Below are 27,061 nucleotides of genomic sequence, written 5' to 3'. Positions count from 1 at the left end.
CAGTTAATAACAAACATGAACAAAGTAATCAATAGTAATACAATAGTAATAGGGGCCTTTAATACCCCAATTATATCGATGGACAGATCATTCAAACAGAAAATCAATGACAACAGTTTCTTTGGCACACTGGGCCAGATGGATTTAACAAGTATATTCAGAACATTCCATCCTAAAACGGCAGAATACACATTCTTTCTGAGTGCATACAGAACATTCTCTAGAATAGATCATTAGGACACAAAACAAGTCTCAACAATTTTTTAAAAAATTGAAGTCATATCATGCATCTTCTCTGACCACAATGCTATGAAAGTCTATATCAAGCACAAGAGAAAATCTGGAAAGAGCACAAAAACAGGGCAGGTAAATAACATGTTACTAAACAATGAATGGGTCAACCAGGAAATCCAAGAAGAAAGTAAAAAACAAGCAAACAAACAAAACAAAACAAAATGAAACAAAAAGCCAAACATATGGAAGCAAATGAAAATGAAAACACAGTGGTTTCAAGTCTTTGGGATGTAGCAAAATTTGTTCTAAGGGCAAAGATATAGTGAAACAGGCCTACCTCAGGAAGCAGGAAAAATCTCAAATAAATAAACAACCTAACCTTATACTTCAGGGAGCTAGAAACAGAACAACAAACAAAACTCCAAACCAGTAAAAGGCAGGAAATAATAAAGATAAAAGCAGACATAAATGAAATAGAAATTAAAACAAAAACAAAAACGAAAAAAAAAAGTCAAAACCAAATCAAAACAAAACACAATAGAACAGGGTGCCTGGGTGGCTCAGTGGGTTAAGCCACTGCCTTCGGCTCAGGTCATGATCTCGGGGTCCTGGGATCGAGTCCCGCATCAGGCTCTCTGTTCAGCGGGGAGCCTGCTTCCTCCTCTCTTTCTACCTGCCTCTCTGCCTACTTGTGATCTCTCTCTGTCAAATAAATAAATAAATAATCTTAAAAAAAAACCAAAACACTATAGAACAGATCAATGAAACCAGGAGCTGGTTCTTTGAAAAAAAAAAAAAAAAAAAAAAAAAAAAAAAAAAAAAAAACCTTAAACAAAACCCCCAAAAAAAAAAAAAAAAAAAAAGAGAGAGTCAAGTAAACAAAATCAGAAATGCAAGAGAAATATCAAGTGATGCTACAGGAGTAAAAAGGATTTTAAGAGAATATTATGAGAAATTATATGCCAGCAAATTGGACTAGAAGAAATGGAAAAATTCCTAGAAACACATAACCTCCCAAAACTGAACCAAGAAGAAATAGAAAATTTGAACAGACTGATTACCAGAAATGAAATTAAATCAATACTCAGAAAACTTCCAGAAACCAAAGTCCAGGACCAAATGGCTTCACAGATGAATTCCACCAAACATTTAAAAGAGACTTAATAGATATTTTTCTCAACCTATTCCAAAAAATAGAAGGGGGAGGAAAACTCCCACCTTTTATGAGGCCAGCAGTACCCTGATGCTAAAACCAGATAAAGACACGTCCAAAAAGGGAAACTATAGGCCAATACTTCTGATGAACATAGACACAAAAATTTTCAACAAAATATTAGCAAGCCAACTCCAATAATACGTTAAAAAAATCATTTATTATAATCAAATGGGATTTATTCTGGGATGTAAAGGAGGTTCAACATTTTTAAATCAATCAACATGATGCATCACATCAATAAGAGAAAGGATAAAAACCATATAATCATTTCAATCAATGCAGAAAAAGAAACTGACAAAGTACAACATCCATTCATGATAAAAACCCTCACCAAAGAGATTTAGAGGGAACATACCTCAACATAATAAAGGCCATATATTGAAAAACTCATAGCTAACATCATATTCAATGGTGAAAAACAAAGCTTTTCCTTTAAGATTAGGAACAAGACAAGAATAGCCACTTTAACACTTTTATTCAACATAGTACTAGAAGTCCTAGCCATAGCAATCAGATAAGTGAAAGGAATAAAATGCATCCAAATTGGTAAGGGTGAAGTAAAATCATCACTCTCTGTGAATAACATCTTACTATCTATAGAAAACCCTAAATACCTCATTAAAAACTACTAGAACTGCTAAATGAATTCAGTAAAGTTGCATGTTACAAAATCAATGCACAAAGAGTCTGTTGCATTTTTATACACTAATAATGAAGCAGCAGAAAGTGAAATTAAGCAAACAATCCCATTTACAATTGCACAAACAATAATAACAGATCTAGGAATAAACTGAACCAAGGAAGTGAAAGACGTATACTCTGAAAACTGTAAGACAGTGATGAAAGACATTGACAATGGCAGAAAGAAATGGAAGGATATTCCCTGCTCATGGATTGGAAGAACAGATATTGTTAAAATGTTCATACTACTCAAAGCATTTTACAGATTGGTGGTTTTGTTTACCTTGAAAGTTCCAACAGCAGTGCATTAGTTAATGCAGGACATAAAACAAACAGCCTTAAAATACTGTAACACTAGTCAATAAAATTTATGTCTCACTCACAAAAAAGAAAACCCATCTTTTCTTTTCTTTTTAAATTCATTTATTTGACAGAAAGAGATCACTAGTAGGCAGATAGGCAGGCAGAGAGAGAGGAGGAAGCAGGCTTCCTACTGAGCAGAGAGCCTGATGCGGGGCTCGATCCCAGGACCCTGAGATCATGACCCGAGCCGAAGGCAGGGGCTTCACCCACTGAGCCACCCAGGCGCCCCCCAAGTGGGTTTTCTTGATGGGGCAGCTATGTTCCAAGCTGTGACTCAGGTCCTCCACTGCATCCTCTGTCTTGAGCACAAAAACAAGAAAAGAGCAAGCAAATTAGAAAATAATTATAAGCACAACACTTTTTTATTGCCAAGTTTGTTTGATGCACCTCCCAGGTACCTTTATGCAGGCCACAAAGTATGTTTACAAGTTTACAGCGATGCTGCATGTTCCCAGCTAATAGAGCTTGCTGAGATTTACAGCCAGACTGATGGTCCATCTGATGTGTGCTCAGGTAAAGTGGGTTAATGAGGACCTTGAACAGGTGCAGAATTTGAACCTTTCAGAGTTTTCCTTCCTTGATTTTATAGATGTGAAGCCCATTCCTACCCAAATCTCCTGATAAACTTGTGTAGAATGGGGCTTTGTGGGGACACAAACATTTTTAAAAAGGCTTTGAAACATCTTGGTGTAGGACTCCCAGCACATGCTGCAGGGACCTGCCTGGTCCATGACTCAGAAAGGTCACCAAGTGCCACATTGCCTAGTTTTTGTTTGTTTGATTGTTTGTTTTTGTTTTTAAGATTTTATTTATTTGAAAGGAAGAGAGAGAGCCAGAGTGAGGGCATGAAGGGAGGGGAAGGGCAGAGGGAGAAGCAGACTCCCTACTACGGAGGAATGCCGATGAGGGTCTCAATCCCAGGACCATGGGATCATGACCTGGGCCAAAGGCAGACGCTTAACTGACTGAGCCACACAGGCACCCTGTCATACTGCCTAGTTCTTAAAGCACTGACCCTGGATGAAGGCTCAGGAACCCCATGCACTTTCTGGTTATATTTAGGTAATTGAAAGTCCAGTAGTCAAAATGTCGTCTTTTGTAATTAACAAAGTTGAGAACATGATTTGAAGTTAATTAGTTTTCCCATCTAGAACTTGAGCCTGTGGCAGGTGGTTTACAGTAGGAGAGGGTGAATATAGTCATTAAAGCTTCACTATTTCTCATCTCTCCTCCTTCTCACCATTGTGTAGACATTTTAGAAAAAAACTTTCATTATGTCCAGTATGATGTTCATGAATTTTCACAAAGTAAAACACAATGTAAAAAATCATGTAATACAGGTTCTTTGTGTCTTGCCCATTATGAAATGTTTTATTTCTTTTTTTCTCTCTCTTTTTCTCTCAATACTCTAAATGTTTCCCACCACTCTTTTCTTGCTTGCATGGTTTCTGAGAAGTAGGATGCAATTCTTATCTTTGTTCCTCTATAGAAAATGTGTTATTCTCTCTTGCTTCTTTCAGGATTTTTTTTTTTTTTTTTTGTCTTTGATTTCCTATAGTTTGAGGGTGATATTCCTGGATGTAGATTTTTTGACATTTATTCTCCTTGGTGTTCTCTGAACTTCCTGGACCTGTAGTTAGGTGTCTGACATTAATTTGGGGGAAATTCTCAGTGATTATTATTTCACATTTTCTTCTGTTCCTTTCTTCTCCTTTTGGTATTCTCACTATGTGTACGTTATACCTTTTGTAGCTGTCCACAGTCCCCAGAATTCTGTTCTTTATTTTTCGTCTTTGTTCTCTTTGCTTTTTAATTTTTGAGGTTTCTATTGCTATATCCTCTAGCTCACTGGTTCTTTTCTCAGCCATGTCCAGTCTATATAAACTTATGAAATTCTTCACTTCTCTTACAATTTTAAAAATTTTTTTTATCCCTAGCATTTTTTTGGTTCTTTATTAGTATTTTTATCTCTCAGCTTATATTGTCCATCTGTTTCTTCGTGCTATCTACTTTATCCATTAAAGTCTTAGCATATTAATCATAGTTGTTTCAAATACCCAGTCTGATGATTCCAATGTCCCTGCCATATCTGGTGCATATCTGGTTTAACAAGCATTCTGATGCTTGCTTTGGCTCTTCAAACTATATTTTTGCCTCTTGGCATGCCTTTTAGTTTTTTCTAAATAATCAGACATGGGTACTAGGTAAAAGCAACTCCAGTGAATAGGCTTTAATGATGTGGTGGTGGTGTATGGGAGCTTTCTATTGTCCTATGATTAGGTCTGTCTCTTAGGGATCCTGTGTGTCTTGGTGAACTTCAAAAGGGTTTCTCAGTATTTTCCTCCCCATTTAGGTGGGACAGGATGACACCAATGGACTAGAGTTGGGTATTTTCTTTCCCCCAGGCACGTTAAGCTCTGATAATACCCAAGCAGGTAAGGTTCTAGTTAACTAGTTCTCCCTGAGGACAGGCCTTGTTAAGAAGAACTGAGTGCTCTGGCTTATTTCCAAATGGTTTCTTATTCTCTTTCCCTGCAGGAAGCCTGAGGGGATTGATTCCCCCCCCCCCCCCCCCCCCAGATATTTACTATGGGAATATGGTTGAGCTCCTAGAGGTAAATCTTACAATGTTGTGGATCTTCCCTCTGCCTGAGGCCCTCTGGAGTTTTTTTACTCTGAGAGTTGTCCACACTGAGCCTTCTGCAATTAATTCATCAATTACAGTTCAAATTCTCTTACCAACCAACACAGGTTCTTGTGGCAATTTCTTCAGTAGTCTCTGCTCTGGGATGCTGTGATGATCTGTGTTCACCCATCTCTCCAGTCCTGGGGGCAGTTGTGGGGGCAGTCTTTTGTCTTTCCCTCTCTTATGGATCCAAGGAGAGTTGGGACAGAGTGGTGACTTCCAAGCTCCTTAAACCTTTCTCACCTTCATTATGATATGTATCTTAACTGGTTACAGAATTCTAAGTTGTATTAATTTCAGTAATTATATATATATTTTTAATTCTAGAATTTTCCCTTAATTTTCCACAGATTCAAGTTCACTGGTAAAATTCTCATCTTGATTCATTTTTCTTGAATATATAGTCTGTGTCTGGTAGCTCACATATCTGGATCACCCATGAAACAGATCACCCAGGTCTGTTTCAGTTAATTCTTTTTCTTTTGTGTGTCTTTATATGCTTGGTAATTCTGACCTGAATGCCATACATTTTGTTAACAAATATTAAAGTCTATAGATGCTGTTATATTTTCCCATAAAAGAGTTTGTTTATTTTCTGGCCAAATGATTGGAGCTGTTTTGAGGCTGAGGTTCCAGTCCTTGTAATATCTGGTCCATTTCCACTTTGTTCTGACTCTGGAGTGTGATTCTCCTGAGACTCTGCACTTAAGTGGACCCTAAACTTCTGATTTTATTCCCCAATGTGTCATGCCAAAGGATCTGCTGAGAGCAGAGAAAGACAGTTATCATAGAGTTTCACTCATATGTGGAAAATAAGGGATAGCACAGAGGACCACAGGGGAAGGGAGGGAAAACTGAAGGGGAGGAAATCAGAGAGGGAGACTAACTGTGGGAGACTCTGGAATTCAGGAAACTGAGGGTTACAGAAAAGAGGTTGTGGGGGTAGAGTAGCTGGGTGATGGGTATTAAAGAGGGCACTTGTTGGGATGAGCACTGGGTGTTATATGTAACTAATGAGTCATTGAACTACATGAAAAACTAATGATGTACTATACAGTGGCTAACTGAAAATTTAAAAAAAAAAAAAAAAAGTCTGCTTAGCTTTTCAGTTTCCCAGTAGCTGCTTTCTGCTCTGGCTCTCCAAATCTGGCAACTTTGTCATACTCTCTGATAAATGATTAGATTGATAAAAGTATTACAGAAAGTCATGCTCACCTCGGTGATCTGTTTCTGGTTGGTAGCATCATGGTCTCTTTTAAGTTGCATCTCCCTTAATACCTGCTACATATTCTAACATCCTTGATGGCCTCAAAGTGATGTTTTTAGTTTATATTTTGTTTTGTTTTGTTTTCCATTCCATGTAGTTTTTCTAGTTGTTCTTGGTTGAAGGATTGGTCTGTCAGGGTTGACACATTAGATCTAGAGGTCTAGAAGCGTAGGTTTTAGAGACCAGATCTAGACATGGTATACATCATATTCTTTCAGATTCCGTTGGTCAGAAGAGATTTCATGGCCTCTTTTACACAAACTGGGCTACCAAATGTCGTCTTCCTCTGTGCTGGGGAAAAAATAAAGCAGTTTAGTGATGCTATAACATAAATTTCTGCTGTAGGCAACGGCTTAAGGATTTGTTATATACTTTGGTGATTTCAATGTGATCTTTTGCATTTTCAGCCCAATTATAAGTTAATGCTTAAAAGATAGGGAAAGGGGCCATGGAATAATCTGTGTGTAATTTTTAAAAAATCCATATTTATTAAATTCCTTTTTTGTTCAGAGTACTGTGCCTGGCACATTTCCATCTGTCCCATTCTTGAATACTCACATGGATCCTGCAAAGTACGTGTTATTATTTTCCACATTTTTTTAATATGGTATGTGTGAGACTGAAATGGTTATTTAATTTGTGCTTTGTGATGTGGAGTAAAGACTGATTAATTCATTCCATAAGATGATTTTTCCTTTTTATTGTTGCAAGTCACTGCTATTACATCTAGATGCAAGATAAGGCAGTAATTGAAACCACGAGCTCTGGAGCTAGGCTGCTGGGTTTCACTCCTGTCTCTACCACTTCCTGATTGGTTCAGCCAGCAGACAATTTACTTCATTTCCCTTGCCTCAGTTTCCTGCTCTGTAAAATAGAGATAATAATAGATTGTTGTATTGAATAAATAAATTTGGAAAGAGCCTAGAAAGTGCCTATTACATAATAAACACTCAATAATTATTAACTATTAACATTATGTGGGAGCAGATGATTTCATTGCTATTTTTATTACCAATTTACATAATGCATTGTAGCTTTGTAAGAGCTGCCCTAGAATCCAAGTACTGTGAGTTCAGGGAGTTTGTCCCTCAGTAGGAAGTACAATACTTGGCACTGAGGAAAGATGCAGGTTATTGAATTTCAAATCATAAAAGAAGAAGGGTTTGGCTGCCTTTTTTCATCTGTCCTTGTCGTTTCACGGCAGTAGTGTTTATCATATGTTTTTCCCTCTTTAATTTGCCTCCATCTTTTTTTTTTTTTTTTCCCCAAAGAACCTATTTTCCCCAGTGTTAAAATCCTATATAGCTCTGAATATATCAGTTATCAACTTATCTCTCTTGAATTGGAGATTACTGCACGGCATGATTAAAGTGTTGGGAGGAGCACATGTAATTCGGTTGAGGTAGTAGATACCTACTTGCTAACATGATGTAAAATGTATGCATTTACACTGTCACAAAACAACTTGTACTGTGACTTGTTTCACAGTATCTGTACTCAATACCGTGTACTTTTGACAGTTCCTTCCTGTTTCTGACAGATTTTTTTTTTTCCTTTTTAGAAGTAAGGAAGGCACACATTTCTGTACTTATTTTCACTTTTGCTTTGCTTATGGTAGCATCTCTCTCTTATCATACAAAATATAGTTATCTGTCATTCAGTATTTACCGAGCCCTCAGTGCATCTCTACATAGGCTTCCCTGCCAGGGTCTGACGATTGGAAGAGAACACGCAAGCAGAAAGAAGAGGGTCACATCTTAAATTGTTGAAAATGTGTTAACCTATTGCAAATGTGTGTTGAAAGTAAGTGAGGTCTTGTTTTCTTATTATTGTTCATATCTGGCATATTAGTTTCTTAGGGCTGTTATAACAAATTGCCATAAACTGAATGGCTTTGAACACACACAAAAAATCCCCCCTCAGTTTTAAAGTCCTTAAGTCCAACATCAAAGTGTCATTGGGTTTGGTTTCTTCTGGAAGCTCTGGGAGAATCTGTTCCCTTCCTCTCATGGTTTCTGCAGGCTGTAGACAGTCTTTTGCATTGCTTGGCTATGACACATGATGATAACCTCTGCCTTTGTCTTCACATCAACTTCTCCACTGTTTCTCCTCCTGTGTTAGTATCTTCTCCTCTCATAAAGGCATTCATCATTACATTTAGGTCCCACTCAGGGGTCAGGATGATCTCATATCAAGAGGCTTAATTTAATTATATGTTCAAAGACTTTTTTTTTTTCCCGCATATGGTTACATTCATTGTTTCTGAATAGACATATCTTTTGTGGGACATCATTCAATCTACTATCTTGGGTATGTGTCATTTTTCCTTGTATTTTCTCCTGTTTCCAGTTCATAGAACTCTCCCTCAAGGACAGGGAACGTATTTTGTGTCTTTTGGGTTCCCTACAGACCGGTCAAACTCTCTGCCCAGTCAAGTTTTCTTAATGTATTGGGATGTATATGTCTCTTAATGCATTTTGAGAGCTGTTAAAGGAATGGGTGGTATGCATGCGTGCAGAGGACAGAAACGATATCATGACATTTAATGATACAGAGCTTAGTGCTAAGACTGATGAACAGGAAAATAGAGTGTGTTTTATGAGTGATAAATTCTATGATATGGCCAAGTGCATATAGAAAGTCATCTTATGCTTGTCTAGGGGGCGCTAGAAAGGCTTCCTGGGGAAGGAAGCATAGCTAATGAATTTTGAAGGACTGAACAAGAAATGAACTGTGAGAAAAATGAGGATGAGTATTCTAGACACAGAGAACAACACACGCAGAGAATTCCAGTGTGAAGCTTCTGGAACCATCAGGAAGTATTCTGTGACTGGACAATATGGCACCTGAGGTGGAGGTATGACTTATCAGAACAGAGGGTAAATGCCAAGAGGTAACACTGGGGTTTTGTGAAGGCTGCATCATGAAGGACCTTATATGCTCCAACAGAGTTTGTATTTATTCATGAAAATAAGAACATCATTGACATGGTGGCTGAGATATCTACAGAATAACTTCACAAAATGGTGCCCATTGGGAAAGAGATTGAGCATTAGTGAGACCGGAGGCAGGTTGGTCCCTTTTACATTGCCAAAACAATCTGTGTATAAATGATGGAGGGATGGTTGCCTCGGTTATGACAGTATAGGCAGAGAGTGGAGGTATGGCATTTGAGCATTATTAAAATGATGTAGCACTGTTGGGGCAAAGTAATCAATTGGAGTTAGGCCATATGGAAAAGAGAGGGGGGTCAAGGATGATCTTCAAATGTCTAGTTTATTTGACTCTAATAGATAAGTAATGGTATCATTCATGACAACTGAGGACAGAGAAGGGGGGCATTGAAACTTTCTGTGCCTCATTTCCCTCATCTGTACAATGACTAAGTAAACCCTATGTTCCCTACCTCACAGCATTATTAGCAGCAAATAAGGTAAAACATTTTAAATATTTTTAAAATTATCAAGCAAGCTCCCCAATTTTTCTTTATGATTGGTTTACATTTAACCAAAATTTATAATTCAAAAAAAGCAAAAAATGATAAAGATGTATATATAATCAAATGAGGGCAAAAGTGTATTTTTAAAAATAGAAGACACTTTTCTTTTGGAGATGGCAAAAGATATGTATCTACAGTCCAGATTCCCCTTTCCCTCTCTTTGCTTTTTTATCCTCCACTGTGATTTCATCATGCCAGAGACTGAAGAAAAAAAAAATCCACAGCTATTCTCTAATGTCTGTTTTTCTCAAACTCACACTCTGCAGCTTTCCACTGAAGGTTTCCTGGTACCTTTCAATTTCACCAAGTGACCATCCCATCTCCACCCTGGCGCCGGCGTGGCCCTATTGCCCTCGATATGTGTGTGTGCGTGTGCATGCATGTATGTGTGTGTGCCCCCCCCACACACACACACAGAGTTTGAGCTCAGTAATCCTCAGTTAAGATCTTGGGCATCATATCAGTGTTCTCATCTACAAAATGGGTGTAATGTTTATCTGTCTCCCATGACTGATGTCCAAATGAAATTAAATACACATAGTGTGTAAATTGCTACTTACTATACTTGGCAAAAAAGTAACCACTCACCAAAAAGTACTTTATTATCACTAGGCTGCAATATAAACCCTGTAGACAGATCTACCTTGCCCTTCAAAATCCTTCCTGCTGCCCAACTTTACAAATTACTGGAGACCTTGATGAGCTTTGGTCTCTGCATTTGGACTTCTGTGTCACAGATCACTTATTTTCCCTACTCTGTCTTTTTGAGTTTTGGTAACTCTTAGGGTCTGTTTCATAACATTTAATACTAAATGATTGAACTCTGCTTTATGTTCACTTTATCTTTTTCTTTTGTTTTGTTTTATTTGAGTATAGTTGACACATATTGTTACTTTAGTTTCCAGTATACACCTTAGTGATTTGACAAGTTTATACATTATGCCATGTTCGCCACAAGTGTGGCTGCCCTCTGTCCTGTTACATGGCTATTACTTCTCTCTGTCTTTTTAAAGTAGACCCAGAATTTTTCTGGTAGATGTACCTAGTACAGTGTGGGGCACCCACAAGGTACAACAAATTGGGAGGGTTTGAGAATCAACATATCCTTTTGATCTTCACAGTTCTCAACATCTCAACATCAGTTTTTGTTGAACTTCTTACTATCCAGTCCTCTCTCTGTGTATTAAAATCTAACCTTCATGCTTTAAAGAAAGTTGGTGGTGGTGGTGGGGAAACAGACGAGGTGAGAGATACCACTTTTTAAAACTTTGATCTCAAAATGGGGGAGAATGTTGGTATTAGAACATTTTGATCTTCTTGAATTTATTTATTTTTTCATTCTCTGACAATTCAAAAATTGCAATAATAATTGCATTGTTCTCTAAATGCTCTAGTCAGAACCAGGGCCAAGATTATTTCATCCTACTATTAGGAAAGAACTGTAGGAAGGAACCCGTAAAACATCCTTGTTTTCTTGATAAGAATACAGATCACCTCACAGCTAGAGGAAAAGCAGCCTCAGGCAGTGGAAGTATTGGCCAGACTTGCACCGAATTGTTTCCGCAAAATGCCTGTGGCAACATAGAATGGTGACACAGTGAGGTTGCTTGAGAAGGAGGGGTATTTATGTGACAACTCTTTAATTTCATTTTGCAATTCTATTCATGGAATCTGAAGGTTATATAACAGAAGGAAAAGACTCAGGCAACCTTTTGAGTGCAAGCTATGGTCTGTTTCATAAGAGCAAATTTACTTACCCTCTTCAAACTCAGTTCTCTTCTCTGTGAAATGGGAATGAATACATTTTCTTCCAAAGAGAATGCTTAATATCTTTCCACATAGGTATTTGGAGAATAATAATAATCAGACAACAATCTGTCTCTGAGGTATTTGAGCACTGTAAGTTACTTATAAATGTTTTGGCAATTCTTCCAACTTTCTCTCAAAGTAGAATTAAAAAAAAAATTAAAACATGACTATCATGTCAAAGACTTATTTAACTCATTAACAAAAGAAGCAGCAGGAATTTGAAAAGCTAAGTACATAGAGGCTCTGAAAGAATTACTGCTGGAATAAGATTGCTAAATTTAAATATAAAATTTGTTCACTTCCTACAGGGCAATAAAACTGGTAAAATGGTAAAAATATAAATAACAAAAATTGTAACTCTTAGCATTACCATTTCTACTGTTCAAATATCATTTGTATATTTATCAAAGATTAAAGTTAACATTCAACTTCAAAGATTATGAATTCCAATCAACGGTAAATAGTCAGACAAAGATACCTTCTCCTAGAAAATTAAGTCACCCTGGGGAAGACCTATTAGACAATATTCTTATGACTTCCAAAGAGCGTACAGTTATTATTTTACCTTATTCCTATGTTTTGAAAGTTTATTTTAATGTTACCTCTTTGTTTTCAGTTTTTCGTTTCATTCTCTTTCCTGAATGTTACACTCAATTCTTCCATTTTGTATTTTGTTCTCTTCTCTCTGACCCTGTTAAGTCTCCATGTCTCCAATTCTCTTTTCCATCTGTCATTTATTGCCAAATTATATCCTCAGGCATTTTCCTATTTTGCTCCCTCATGAAGTCATGATTTGAGTCTGCTTTAGTTCTTATGCTAAAACCTGACTTAAACCTAATTGGCAATGCACAACTATTAGTTTCCTTTTAGTATTAGAGATAAATGGTATTTGCTATCCCATTTCTAGTATCTCAGTATAGTATAAGGAAAATAAATCTCAAACAGCATTCTTTCATACATCTGAAGTCTAAAGTAAGCAAGTACAAAGTTCTATAAACTCAATGAACTCTTCATTCTCTGTCCTTTGTCTGCTCCCAAATCACTTTGTATGAAAATTTCACTTAAGGAAAAAGTATAATATTTTATGGCATGAATTTTCTAATTATTTTTCTTTTTATAATCAAATGATCAAGCACTTTCTAAACTAGTATCCCGGGACGAAGTAGAAATTAAACTTAGGGAGCCATTACTAAATGTGGAGGGAATCCTAGATTTTTAAAATTTTTCTGTTCATGTAAAAGTAGGACTGTATCAACTGTATTCAATCCTGCCCTTGTATCTGTAACACCATCATTTTTACTGATGAAAGCCCATGTCTAGTGTCCATTATGCTTATTAATAAAGCCACTGATTTCACCAATGAAAATCTATTTTTTTTATTTTTAAAAAAGATTTTATTTATTTATTTCTCAGAGAGAGAGAAAAAAAAAAAAAAACAACACAAGCAGGGGAGTGGCAGACAGAGAAGCAGGCTCCCTGCTGAGCAAGGAGCCTGATGCAAGACTCGATCCCATGACCCTGGGATTGTGACCTGAGCTGAAGGCAGATGCTTAACCAACTGAGCCACCCAGGCGTCCCTGAAAATCAATTTATAACATTCATAATGCTAATTAACACATTTCTCTGTTGATCAGACATAGAGCTAGCTGAAGCCTTATGGACACCATCTCTGGTACATTGTCTTCTGAATAAGTGTCCACTAACCACCCCTAGAATATGGTCAAATAGGGAAATTATGCTTTGGGGCCTAGAGGCATCACTTTCATTGACATTACATGATCTAGGTTGGAAGTAGTTTAAAATAAAGTATAGTCTACATCATAGCCTGGACTTGGCCTATTTCTAAATGGAGTTATCACAACCCACCAGTCTTTGTGGAAGGGAGGGATGACATGGTACTTGCTACCGTGCAAGTTTTCTGTCTATAGAGTCCAGAAGCTGGGACAATGGTAATGCTTCTTTGGAAACATAGGTCCCATTTACCAAATGGGCCACAGGAAGTTGAGTAGGAAGGCACGGAATCGGAACTTTCCCCTGGAGGATTGGGATATCCCCCAGGAGGAGACCCCATCACCCATTGGCCACTGGGAAAATATGAAGAAGTGAAGCATTCTGACTTAGTTTAAAGAAAGAATATCTTGGGGCGCCTGGGTGGCTCAGTGGGTTAAAGCCTCTGCCTACGGCTCGGGTCATGATCTCAGGGTCCTGGGATCGAGTCCCGCTTCGGGTTCTCTGCTCAGCAGTGAGCCTGCTTCCCCCTCCCTCTCTCTCTCTCTCTACTTGTAATCTCTGTCTGTCAAATAAATAAATAAAATCTTTAAAAAAAAAAAAAAGGCAAAGCCTTCCTTTAAAAAAAAAAAAAAAAAAAGAAAGAATATCTTTTTTACATTGCTCATTTCTTTCGGTCACTAGTGTCTGTTAGAGCTAACCTGAAAAACAAAGACTAAAAGCAAATCTGGTTTAAATTCTATTGTAATTGTGTCAGGTTTTATATTATGATAAAATCTTAGCCTCCTTACAAGGAGGTTAAATCCCTTGTTGATTCAGAGTGAATTTAATTTCTCCAAAGATGAGCCGGATGAGACAAAAACATGACCCCCCCTTTTTTTTTTTTCCTCCTCAGAGTCCAAATTCTCGCTCTGTTTTTTTCTTCTCCCCTCTACCTCAGGAAGGTTTCTCCCAGCCAGCAGTGCAGATGCATACTCTTGCTGCTCTGGGAGTGGAAAGATTCATGGCTTCCTCCAACACATAAGGCCCCGGATTATTTTAGGCAAGAACAGCCTGGAGTGATTCATTGGGCAGTGTGCATGTCGTGCCCCGGCCAGAGCTGTTACCTATTTATGACAATATAATTTCATTTGCTTTTAGAGATGCACTTTATGCCCTGTCTGTCAAACTAACCCAGAAATATGTCCACCAGGCAAGATCCTTACCCTCCCCTAGCGATCTGCACTGCATAGAGCCGAGTGGCATAGAATAGAACTGGCAGTTGATCTCGATTTTTCTTTGTAGAGGTGAGGGGGTTGCAACAGTTGCTGAAACTCCCCCAATTTGTGGGTATGAAATTACTGAATCCATGCTATACCATGATCTGCAGGCAAGGATTTATACTACCTACATTTGGAAATACAACTGAAATGATTATGTAAATAAATGTTCTAGTGTTAGAATTACTTTTTGCCATGTGAATGGTGGTGTACAGTGTCTGTTTTTTTGTGTGCTAACCTTAGCCAGGGTTTCACCTTACTTTATTCCACATTTTTTTCCTCTTCATATGTATTTTCTAAGTCTTTAAAAATTTTTAATGTAATTTTTAGAGATTTTACACATGGAAGTGATTTTGAGGTAAACCTAATGAACCCTGACGGATGACCCTTCCACTCCTATCAGATCATGATATTTTCCCAAGTCTTGCCGATTCCTTTCCTTTGCCTTCTTTTCTAGAAAGAACCATTATCATGAATATGGTATTTTTTAAAATTCTCATGCATGTTTCCATATTTCAATACGTACTTTGAAACCATAATTGGGAAATAGTTTTGCTCTGCAGGCTTTAAAAATTGATAACTACTATATAGTTTTCTTTTGTATGATTTTGTCATAATTTATTTATCCCTTTTCTTAGGTTGTCCCCAGATTTTCACTATTACAAGCAATGCTGCAATGAACATTCTTAACCATGTTACCATGTGTAAGGGTTCTCTAGAGGATCAGACTACAATGGAATTGCTAAGTTTTGGATATGAATATCTTCAACTTTATCAAATATTGCTGAATTGCTCTCCAAAGAGAAATGTTGGAGTTCTTTATATATTCTGGGTACTAAAGTATTGTTGGTTATATGCACAGCAAATATATTTTCCTGTCTGTGGCTTCTCTTTTCCTTTTTCTATAGTGAGTTTTAAAAGTAATTTTAATTTTAATGTATTCAAAGGTATGGGTTTTTTTTTTATATATTTTATGCACTTTGTATCTTGTTCTAAGATTTTTTCACCATACATGGTCATGAAGATGTCACCTGCTCCCTCATCCCCTAGTTCCTTAGTTTTGTGAGCACAGTTCATGGATTACCCTATGTTATGTAAGCTCTGGTTTAGTCCATGCTAATGTAGATGCGAGAGTTAACATCCCTTGATATTCTCAAAATGCATTAGTAAGCAAGGTGGATTTTATAGTATTGACAAAGGAAGAGTTCATATCCACTCCACATTAGAGAAACCAACCCTCCTGTTAGCTCTTTCTGTTCTCTCTCTTTGTTAAATCTTGACCTTACCAGCACTTTCTCTACCAGAATTTGTCCTGCTTTTTTCTCCTTTTGGGGAGCAAAAATAACCCTTCTCTTTGCTTCATAAAAAACTCACCTGTCTTGCCATAAGTTGTGGGTAACTGTTGACTTAAAAATTAACAAGCAACAAGAATATAAAAGTGTCATCCTAGTCACAGTGGGTCTCTCAAGTTCTCACAATCACTCATTTATTTAATTATACTTTATTAAGCATCAACTAAGTGTCAAGTGTTATACAAGATACTGAGTAAAGAAACAATATCCCAGATGGAAAAGATGAAGAAGGGCAATTTCAGAAGGCTTCTCTGAGGAGGGGACATTTAAAGTGAGGTGAGACGAATAAGGACCTAGCCATTCCAAGGTGGGGGGAGATATTTAACAAAAAGTTGCATGACAAATGCAAAAATGAAAAAGAGCTTGATGCATGGTGGGAACCTGAAAGGATGACAGTTATACCTAGAAGGCAGTCTTGAAGGAGGAAAATTTTATAGAATGTGGATAGAGAGCATTGGGGTGACATTATTTCTTGCCTTTTAGGCTTTCCTAAAGATAGGCTAATGATTTGATTTGGGATTTTAAAAATACAGCATTGGCTGTATTTAGTACATAGACTGGCAGTACCGAAGAGCAGAAGGAGACCATGTCGGACACTCTGGCGGTGTCCACATGAGAGGCCATGAAGTCCAAGATTAGTTTTGTGAAAGGTGAGATGTAGACTTGGAGAGATAACAGACTTTTCTGAAGAGATAAATAGAGTAAGGAAGAAAATGTAATCAAAGATGGCTCCTGGTGGTGTGGTGTGGATAAGGATGGGGGACATACAGTGGAGGGGTGACAATTACCCAGGTAGGTTTCAGGCAGGACAGGGACGGTGCAGGCATCTCTTTCAGATGCCCCTGAAGCATCCATGTAGACACATTGAATATTTAGTTGGATCGGGAGTTCAGAGAAGAGGTAAATTTGGGAGCATCAGCTGGTAGAAAAGGACTTTTTTTCATTTTATCATGGAATGAAAGATATATAGATAGGAAAAAGGAATGAAGGGAGACCTTTCTTTAGTTTCAACCTAAACTTTATATTCCAGTGACTACTAGTCTTAGCATTGAATTTCTGTGCATGGATAGAGATCATGGACAGACTCTATCTCAAGAAGTCCAGGAAGAGTCAGAAGTTGGCAATTGTCCATTTGGTCTTATTTATAAATCTCATTTTTGCTCTAGGATTTTTTGTTTTGTTTTGTTTTTAGGATTTCAGAGTTAAGTGCTAAAAAGTACTGCACCAATGTACTACAAAAGTGATGAGGTTGATGGCACACTTTTTTTAAAATTTATTTTTTACTTTTTAAAAGTATTTATTTATTTGAGAGACAAAGAAAGACAGAGCGTGCACAACCAAGTGGAGGGACGGAAGGAAAGGGAGAGAGAGAATCTCAAGCAAACTGTGTGGAGCACAGAGCTCGACCTGGGGCTCGATCCCAGGACCCTGAGATTACAACCTGAGCTGAAATTAGGAGTTGGCTGCTTAACCAACTAAGCCACCCAAGTGTTTGAATTATATCCTTGGAGGTGTGTTGAGAGATTTGTATCGTAATAGATCTCTGTTAATAGGCAGCAAAAGTGGCATGCCTGTGTTTATACATTAATAGTTACAAAATTTTTACTTGTGGTTCTGTTACTATTCCCAAAGTAGATGTGTCAATTATCTCTGTGTAATTGACAAGGTATTTAGTACTTCAGTAGACTGTGCTTATTTTTTCTTGTTGCAGGTAATTGACTATTTGAGGTTCTCTGACAGAATGTCCTATATGGCCATAGATAGATTTTTGCAGTTTATATTTTGTGTTTATTATCAATGTTTACTCCACTTATATTTACCTTCAGATTCGTGCAGACAAAATTCTGATTGCCCAGTGTTACTGATGACAAGTATATCTATTAGTCAGAAAATATTGGGTGCCTACAATGAACCAGCTTCTGTGGTACCCATGAGAGTTACCAGCAAACTAGGTCATCATTCTTGCGTCTAAGAAACTTACAGTCTGGAAAAGAAACAGGTCTGTAACTACCTACATATATTGCAAGTAGAATGCAAAAATGGTTATAACAGATTGAAAAAATATATACTGTGTCACTTTCGGATAACAACGGCTGCATGGCATAGGTTTACAAAATCTCCCTAATGAAATGAATGACAACTAGTAAAAGCTAGCGAGTAAACAAAAAGTAGATCACTAGTAGAACAAAATAGGAAAAAGGGAATAATTGAATGCCCTATATTTCTCCAGTGGCAGCTAAGAAAAGAACTAAAATATAATGGCGTACATAGCATGTCACGGAACCACAGCTACGGAATTCAAGAAACAACTTTTGTGAATGTATTCCTCAGGGTTAGTTCAGAGTTGAAACATAAAATGCTAAAACCTCAATGTTTCACATGCTATGTGCAACCTCCTTTCTCACCCTTTATGTACCGAAATTGTTGTTCTTATGATGTAGCTTCAAGATTCTTTCCATCTATGGATTCTTCCTCCTCTAGATCCTCAAAGTCCTTCCTGTTAAAAAGAATAAGTGTAGAGAATCAGAAATGACAATTTTTTCTGGAGTAAGCTTGGAAGTGGTTGACTTCACCTGGCCAGACGTCTTTAATTGCCAGGGAGTCCGGGAAACATTGTCTTTCATGTGTCCACCAGGAAACGGAAAGTTTTTGGTGACAATATCAGTTTCTGTCACAGAGTCTACATAATCTCAATTTCCATGAATCATTCCCAGACTGGAGAGAAGTGTTACGAAGGGCTGCCCACCCCCTGCTTTCCCCTCTTTTGACTGGGGTAGTGAGATCGTTAAATGAGAAGTGAGCAACTGAAGATGACGCTCCCTGTGGACAAGAGGCTCCCAGGATCCCCATAAAGTGGGGGAGCACAACCTGAGAACATAGCACAGCTGTCAGGGCCCTGGGATACCCTGTTAATGTAGGTGGCACGGACCCTGGTTTAGATCAGGTGTCTGTCAAAATCAGGAGACATTAGACAACCCAGGTCTTTTGCTAACAGCTGCTGGCAGCCTGTGCTGCACTCCCTTTCCTTCTCTTTCAGGTCCTCCACTCAAGCTTGCTAGGTCCACTGAAAGGAAAACAAAAACAACTGGCTAGGACCTGGAATGCCCAGGCTTTATTTGTAGTTTAGAGAGCTATAAATAAGTCTCAGTGGAAAGGAACTTAAAGGGAACTCACTCACTCACACTGTAGCGGATCAAATAGAAATTCTGGACAAGTGTCTCATGATAACCATGAGATGAAAAAGAAAACCACATGGCAGCTGTAAAAGGCTCCACAGAGGGGAGAAAAAGGCATAACTGGAAAAGACAAAGAACCTCGTCAAAAAAGAAAACGATAACTCAGGGAATAAAAGAAAATCTCATGCATATGCTTTATGTTATAGAAGAACCTAAGAGGATTGACAATTCAATTAAAAAAGAACTCACAGATGAAATCACAAGGTCATAGGGTGTGTGGTTAAAGGGGGGAAGGGGTCCTGGGTGATGCCAAGCCTATTCTGAGTCCCCAAGACAGAGAGCAGGGCAGAAGAAGGCAAAGACCTGAGGGGCAGAAAGGTGGTCATCATGATGCTCTTCTATGTATTAGAAAGAACTGAATCTTTCCTGAAATCAAGGACAGGAATAAAGCCCGGCTGCCAGTAGAGAGCAGAACTGAAGGCTGGGAAGCCCTCAGGACGCGCTCTATTCCTTGCTTTTGCTGCTGTGTTGTCAAACTTCCCTTTCTTTGAAGAGGCTTCACAGGTTCTCCATCCACATGGAAGAATGTGGCGTATGTTATGCTCCCAGCAACAAACAGACAAACGAGCTGGCTCTGAGTCCCAATGCCACACACACTCCCAGGAGAAAAATCGATAGCTCCAGCTGACGTTACCACCAGTCAGCTCTAGAAGAGTGAGCCATAACGCCTACACTAGTTTGCATTTCCTAGAGTAGTTGCGTACACTAGTTTGCAATTCCTGAGCGTGAACTGGATGTCAGCCACTGTGCCAAGTGCTTACGATGGGGTATCTTATACAGCCTACGTGGGAGAGGTAGTCCTGACAGGATTGTTTTACGTGTGGGATGCCGCCGAAGCTCAGAAAATTTTCCTAATTATCTCGTGTCACGAAGGTGTCTTGTTTCAGAGTCAGTCTTCAAATCCAGGTTTTGAGCTCCCAAATCTGCCCTCCACCTTTGTACCGTATGACCAGGACACCCGGGGGCTGGTTACCAAAAGGGTGGTCAGCCTGTGGATTAGACAGATTCCCTAAAAGACTGAACATGATTTTCCTAAAATTTCCTCGGGTTAGAGTCTTGCAAGAAGAATTCCTGGGCCATGGCTTATATTGCCCAGTGGCTTTCCTGAAAAGTTGCTCCCATCTACATCCCTGAAACATGTACAGAAGTGCTTCTTTCATCATAGTATTTTTAAAAATTTTAAAAAGATTTCATATATTTATTTAGGGGAGACACACACACACAGGGAAAGAGGGAACACAAGCAGGGGGAGTGGGAGAGGGAGAAGCAGGCTTCTCAACCAGCAGGGAACCCGATGCGGGGCTTCATCCCCAGACCCTGAGATCATGATCTAAGGTAAAGGCAGATGCTTAATGACTGAGCCACCCAGGTGCCCCCCTCATCATATTATTGCCCACAGTGAGTACTAACATTTTAGTTCATCTTCACCCATGGAGTTGGAGCTTGATGGGGAAGAAGTTATTCTGACTTGGGGGTTGGGGGAATTGTCACAGGGAAGGTCAGTGAGGGCACAAAAAGAGTGAAGCAGAAAGGCCTGGATATCCGTGGGTTATTTGGAGAAGGCAGAGCCCTTTGGGTGACTTAAATACAGAGTGTCGGAGGGGCTGCATTGAGGAATAATTGTAAGAGCGCAGGGAAAGCCAGGGTGGAGTATTGTGACCTTATTATAAGCATTTTATTTTTTAAAAGATTGTATTTATTTGAGAGAGAGAAAGAGAGAGCAAGTGCTTGGGTGCATATGTGCGTGCACGCTCGAGAGCGGCAGGAGGAGCAGAGGGAGAAGCAGGCTCCCCGCCACGCAGGGGCGCTCCGCTCTGGGCTCAGTCCCAGGACCTTGAGGTCATGACCTGAGCCAAAGGCCGATGCCCAACCCACTGAGCTACTCAGGTACCTATATTATAAGCATTTTAGAGTTGAGAGGTGATGTTATTCTAAAAGAAAGTAGCCCCTAAACAACCTTCACGTGAGATATTTGCCCATGATAGTTCCCTTATACATACACATTTTAGGTGTAGGGGTGTGTGTGTGTGTGTGTGTGTGTGTGTATATTTTCTTTCCTTCACCACCTCCCCACCCCGCCATACAATCATTTTCAAACAAGTAACCATTTTGTTTAAAAAATGCTGATGGGGTTCATCTAGAATTGCTTGTATTAGGGTAAAATAAATTCACTAACGGGGATGACAGGTGCAAGGGCTTTTCGGCTTTGAAATGCTTCTGAGTAGCGACATTTGCATTCTATGAGAAATCTATGCTAATATAACATTCACACTCAGAGGAGAAGTTTAAATTGCAAATTTTGAAAAGCTTGAAGTCAGTCTATAATATTTGGGGGAGAGGGGTGGTAGTGCTAGGACGGCATTGGGGAGGAAGGCTAAATGGAAGGCGTGCCTTTGTCAGGTGCGAACTCGCTGGGAGTTGAAATCACCTGGGAAGCCGGGACCTAGTAATAAACTCCGCTCCTCCCCAGGGCGGACTGCACATCGTAGAGTGCATCAGAATCATGTGAAGAGCTTATAAAACCTTATAAAACCTGCCAACCCCCCACCCCCACCCTGGCCCCCTGAGTTTCTGACTTAACCTCTTAAGTTGGGAGTCTGTATGGGGGCGAAGGGGGAAATACATTTCTAAAAACATTCCCTGGTGATGCCTGTCCCCGGGGGCTGCCCATCGAGAACCATTGCTCTAAGAAAACCTTAAGAGCATATTTGCTGGTCAAAACGGGTGGAAGAGAATAACCAAATGATAATAACTAAAGGTTCTGCCTGATTCAGTTAAGTCCGGCTAATGTTACTCCATAGCCTTGAAAGGGTCCTTTCATTCTGGGAAGCACCCAATGGAAGGAAGAAGCCAGGGTTAAGAGGTGAGTATGGAGAGCTCCCTCACACTCCTGGGGGTCACCCCGGCCCCCAGCTCCTCCGTCTTCCTCAGAGCCCCCAGTTTGGAGGAGAGAACTCCAAGTCTCTCCGGCTGCTGCAGCCTCTGCTGAGAGCAGCGTCTCCTGCCAGCCTTCCCTGGCGGCTTCCGAACCAGCCAGCCGCTCACCCCGGGTGATGATGTCAGCACTCCCGGCTCCATCACACCTGGCTGAAGGAATCAGATAAGCTCCATGGGAAGAGACCTGAGGAAGGAGCGTGGTCCTGACAGGTGAACCAAAGACCCTTTTGTTTTCTGGGCTGGGCTGGCTGCCAGCTTTGTGGATTTCTGTCAGTCAGCTGGCTGCTACACTTCCCTGCTTCTCTATTTTCCCGAAAAAGAAACCATTAGTGATTTGCAAAGCTGCTCCAGGAGCACTGTGGGCTTTAACGTGAGCCGGAGATTGAGTTAGGATTGGGTAGCCAACTCCCTACTCTGGCGGGAAGCCACCTTTGGGGAGTGGAGCTTATTAATTCGAGCAGCCAAGGGGGGCCGTGCAGGTAGACAAATGCCTACTTGGCAGGGACAGTCCTACTTGGAATCTTTTCGTAGAATTCCTGAGCAGTGCCCGTCCAGGTGCAGTGGGGGCTGAAGGGGCTGAGCAGGGGCTGAGCAGGGGCTGAGCAGCTGCTTGATGTCGACTCCCTCTAGGCAGGTGACTCACCTGAGATGATTGTCCTGTCTGATCTTTGCCTTCTTGGGGCCCTAGTGATTTTTCTTTTCTTTTCTTTTTTAACCCCATCATCATTGCTACTCTTTGTTTCTAATGGAATTCATAGTGATATCTTTGAGAGTTAGAGTCTTCTTTTTTTTTTTTTAAGATTTTATTTATTTATTTGACAGAAAGTGAGAGAGGGAGCACAAGCACGGAGAGTGGGAGAGGGAGAAGCAGGCTCTCCTCTGAGACCAGAGCCTGACATGGGCTTGATCCCTGGACCCTGGGATCATGACCTGAGCTGAAGGCAGACACCTAAGGACTGAGCCACCCAGGTGCCCCTGAGACAATCTTTAAGGAAAGTGTTTGTGTCCACAGGATTCTGAGCCAGTTCTGCTCATTTTGGATCAACGCAGACGATAGGCTAACCTCAGCGTCTGGTTTTATTTATCGCCCTGTAGTTTGTTGGGTGTGTGGGGACAGGGATCAGTGACAGGGGAGGGTGATTTCCTCTCTGGTTACGATTTATTCACGGATCAAAAAGCTTTTAAAGGGAAGGTTTTTTCTTACATTTTCTTCTATCTTTCTTTCACATTTTTACACTTGTTTACAGGCCTGAAGAATGATCTTAACAATATTCTCCTGAAGGAGAAGAGTAGGAGGGCAAGTTTCAATACCTTTTCTGTGTGCAAGATGGAAAAGGGACTCCAGAGACTCACTCTGGTCACCTGGACCAACAGCTGGAACGAGGGGCTGTCTGGTCCCAGCAGGAGGCGCCCACCCCAACCTCAGCTTCTCCCGGGGCTGTGACTTCCTCTCCTTCCAGGGAGACTGTATCTTCCATGGGCCCAAAGCCTCTCGGTGCTGGGCAGATCTGCTGAGATGGCTCTTATAAACAGCTGACACCCAGATCTAGACTAACTGCTGCCAAAGCGGTGTGGTAATTCTCCATGGACGGAGTTCTCATGATCGCTCTATGCCGGCATGTCGTAGCCTCAACATTACTGACATTTGGCCTAGATAATTCTTTGTTATAGAGGGCTGTCCTGTGCATTGTATGATGTTTAGCCACATCCATGACGCTAACTCATTGGATACCCATGGCAACTCTCATCCCCAGTTGTGACATCTGAAAATGTTTCCAGAAGGAGCCAATGTCCCTAGGGACTCAAAAAATTGCCTCTAGTTGAGAACCGCTGATCTGTAAGGATCTCTGAGGAGGAGCATGGGTGGGAATTCCCCAGTGGAACAATGAATCATTACTGTGTGGCCAGGTGACTGTTCAGGACCCAGCTTACTCATAGTGAGAGTGGGAGGGTGGGGACATACGCCTTCTCTTCCCTCACTGACCCCATGCCTTAGTTCTGTTTCATCCAAAAGCAGAGCCCAAGATGCGGGTTCAGGTATTTTATTTGGGAGAACAAGGAAACACAGTTGAAAACAGAGGGAAGCTAATAAAATGTATGTTAATTAATAGATTACTGTCCAGAGGATTCTGAGCCAGTTCTGCTCCTTTTGGATCAACCCAGGTGGCGATAGGCTAATCTCAGCCTGTGGTCTTATTTCTCACCCTGTGGTTCGTTTGGTGTGTGGGGATAGGGAGCAGTGAGAAAATGAGGCTCAATGACTCTGGGACATTCTGAGGAACAATGTAGAATGCCCTTCAGTAGTGTCCTTCCAAAGAATGGAGAATTGGGCACTTATCCATTCACTCCCAACCCGAAGTTGGTAAGGACTGCCCCTGAGAATGTTAATTTCCCAGCATTTCTTGGTTGTGAGCTCAGGTGGTGCTGGGAGAAAACCCGTAGGCAGAGTTGAAGAGAGATGGCAGGTGCTTGAGTTGAGAAGCTCTCAGCATGCTGTAAACCATCTAGGATAGCTGTAGGTGAACTCAGGTGTCCTAAGAGGATCAATAGGTTGGGACCTCAACATTATCTTATATATCCTGTCTTTGTGAATGTCCTCTTTCCTCAATAGGGTCTGTTTCTCAACCCGTAGCCTGTGATATGAAAGGAATTTGTTCCAGTTCCTTGTGTAAGACAAGCAGGACATCTAAAGGGACCCCACTTGCAAGACATTCTCTGACTGTCATTCCATAGGCGAGGGGAGTTACTTTTCAGAACCGACCCTGCTTAAAGATACCAAGAACTACAAGTAGAAGTAAAGAAAAGAGAAGCTTAGTGGTTTCTGAAAATGCCAGTGTGTCTGAAAATTTGTTTCGCTGGTGGCCCTGAAAGTGTTAAAATGAAATGTTTGTTTTTTCCCATGTTATCTGTCCTTACAGGGGTTTGTGGTTTATCGAGGACATGAATGTGTTAAGAGTATTGGAAGTCCCTGAGACTTAGTATGCAGACAGCTTGCTTACTTACTAGATACTCTGTATTCTAACAAGTCTGATGAAAGATGGGAATCAGAGTTATTGCTGTCTTCTGTGAATGAGGAAATTGAGACACAATGTGGAGGGTCTAGAGGGATTTCAAAGGCCTTCTCTGGTGTTGTGAGAGGCCACAAAAGCCCAGGATTATTGGTCTTGCTTATGGGCGGACAGGTTTGAATGCCACGCTGAGGGGTTTGGATTAGATATGACAAGCCGCGGGAAGCTTCTGAAGCCTGCCTGGTAGGGAAATGTCATGACAAAAATGGTGATGGAGGGCTTCATTCTCACAGCTGATGGAGGACAATTATTCCTGTGGCTGCCTAGCTAAGGAAAGGGCTGGAGTGGGAGAGACCATCCAAGAAGCTGCTACAATAATACTAGGATGAGATGGTGAAGATTGTAGCATCAGATCTGACTCTGGATTGGATTTTCAATCTTCTGGCAGCCCTTTCTAGATCTAAAAATAGTGAGGCAATATCAGACTGTCCTGTTATTCGTGTAGAAAGGGTTTTCTGAGGAGTCTCCTGGTAAGACGTGGAATCATGTCCTATTGGAGCTGGAAAGATGTAGGGTCATCTACTCCGGTGGTGGCTAATTTGGATGCCTAGGGAGCCCCAGGCAGGGAAAGTAGCATGTGAAGCAGGTATGGGTTTAATTCCTGTACTTAACTTTGTTTGGGTGTGGAGTATGGGCCACTGTGTCGTGGTATGCCAGAACCAGCTTATACCAGCTCCCGAGATCCTGTTGTTAAATTTTCAGGAAACGTATAAGATGGGTGATGCTCCAGTGGCAAACAGTACCATTTAGGGCTCCCTCTCTCCCAAGAGCTGGTGGTTTTACATTTCCGCAGCCCACCGCTGGCCCTGTGACAAATAAGCACATATGTGTCCTGGCCAGAGTAGGCAGCTGCTTTTCTGCTTCAGCTTGGTGGACTCACTGTTTCCAGATGTTCTCAATTTTTTCAGGACTCAAGCACCTTCCCTGTATATTTGATGTGATGTCTAGACAGAGGTGGCATATTTGAGGAGGAGCTAGGAGGCCGGAGTAGAGGGACGGAGGGGACAGACACATTCTTCAAATGGCGTATCATAAAAGACGTTCTCCTTTCTCTGTCCATTGCGGGGAGAATTGAACAAATGGCACTCTGCAGAGTGGGAAAAAAAGCACAGAGACCATGGATGGTATTCTTGCATATTACCATTGGGTAGGTATGTGTGGCTGAAAAACTGAGGAGAAGTGGTCAGGGCATACCAAGTACTAAGGGAAGTGTTCTGACCTCAAATACTCAAGTTGCTTTTACTGGAGAGCCTCTACAAGAGCAAATACAAGCAAAATTAAGCACTTTGAGATTTGGCTTTTGAGTGGATCATCACTGTTCTTAAAATCCTCCTATAGCCATGGAAACAAATTGTCAGTTTCTGTGATCTCTTTTAATTTAAACCTAGAGGATGATTTTGCATGGCAGATGTTGATGGCTGATGTTTGCATGACTTTAATGCTATGTCAATAGACACAGACTAAGGTCTCTTCCATCCCATCCCGACCCCAACCCCTGCTCTGATATTCAGAACTTATCATTCTAGGCAACTCATAGGTAAGTGGAGAAGGATCCTAAATTGAGCTAATCTCAGAAGCAAGGATTGAAAGTACACTTCTGCAGCTACAAACATGCTGACTAGCAAAAGAAGGCTCTCCTAATTGGCTGTCGTGCATGCGGAAGGTCCTGGGGGAAAAAATAACAATTAAGTTAAAAGCTACCTTTGCATCATAAATCTAAGTACCT

The 27,061-nt window shown here is 40.3% G+C and overlaps 1 protein-coding gene across 1 annotated transcript in view; it reads left to right on the top strand.

The window, feature by feature from the left end:
* The window catches only part of LOC132010476 (uncharacterized), a 556,343-nt gene that overhangs the window by 201,742 nt on the left and 327,540 nt on the right, over positions 1-27,061 (top strand). The gene's annotated exons all lie outside the window — the stretch shown is intronic.

The sequence above is a fragment of the Mustela nigripes genome, chromosome 2, assembly GCF_022355385.1.
Source record: "Mustela nigripes isolate SB6536 chromosome 2, MUSNIG.SB6536, whole genome shotgun sequence".
Taxonomy (NCBI): Eukaryota; Metazoa; Chordata; class Mammalia; order Carnivora; family Mustelidae; genus Mustela; species Mustela nigripes.
The sequence above is the reverse complement of the archived record's forward strand: the minus strand, read 5'-3'. Positions and strand labels throughout refer to the sequence as shown.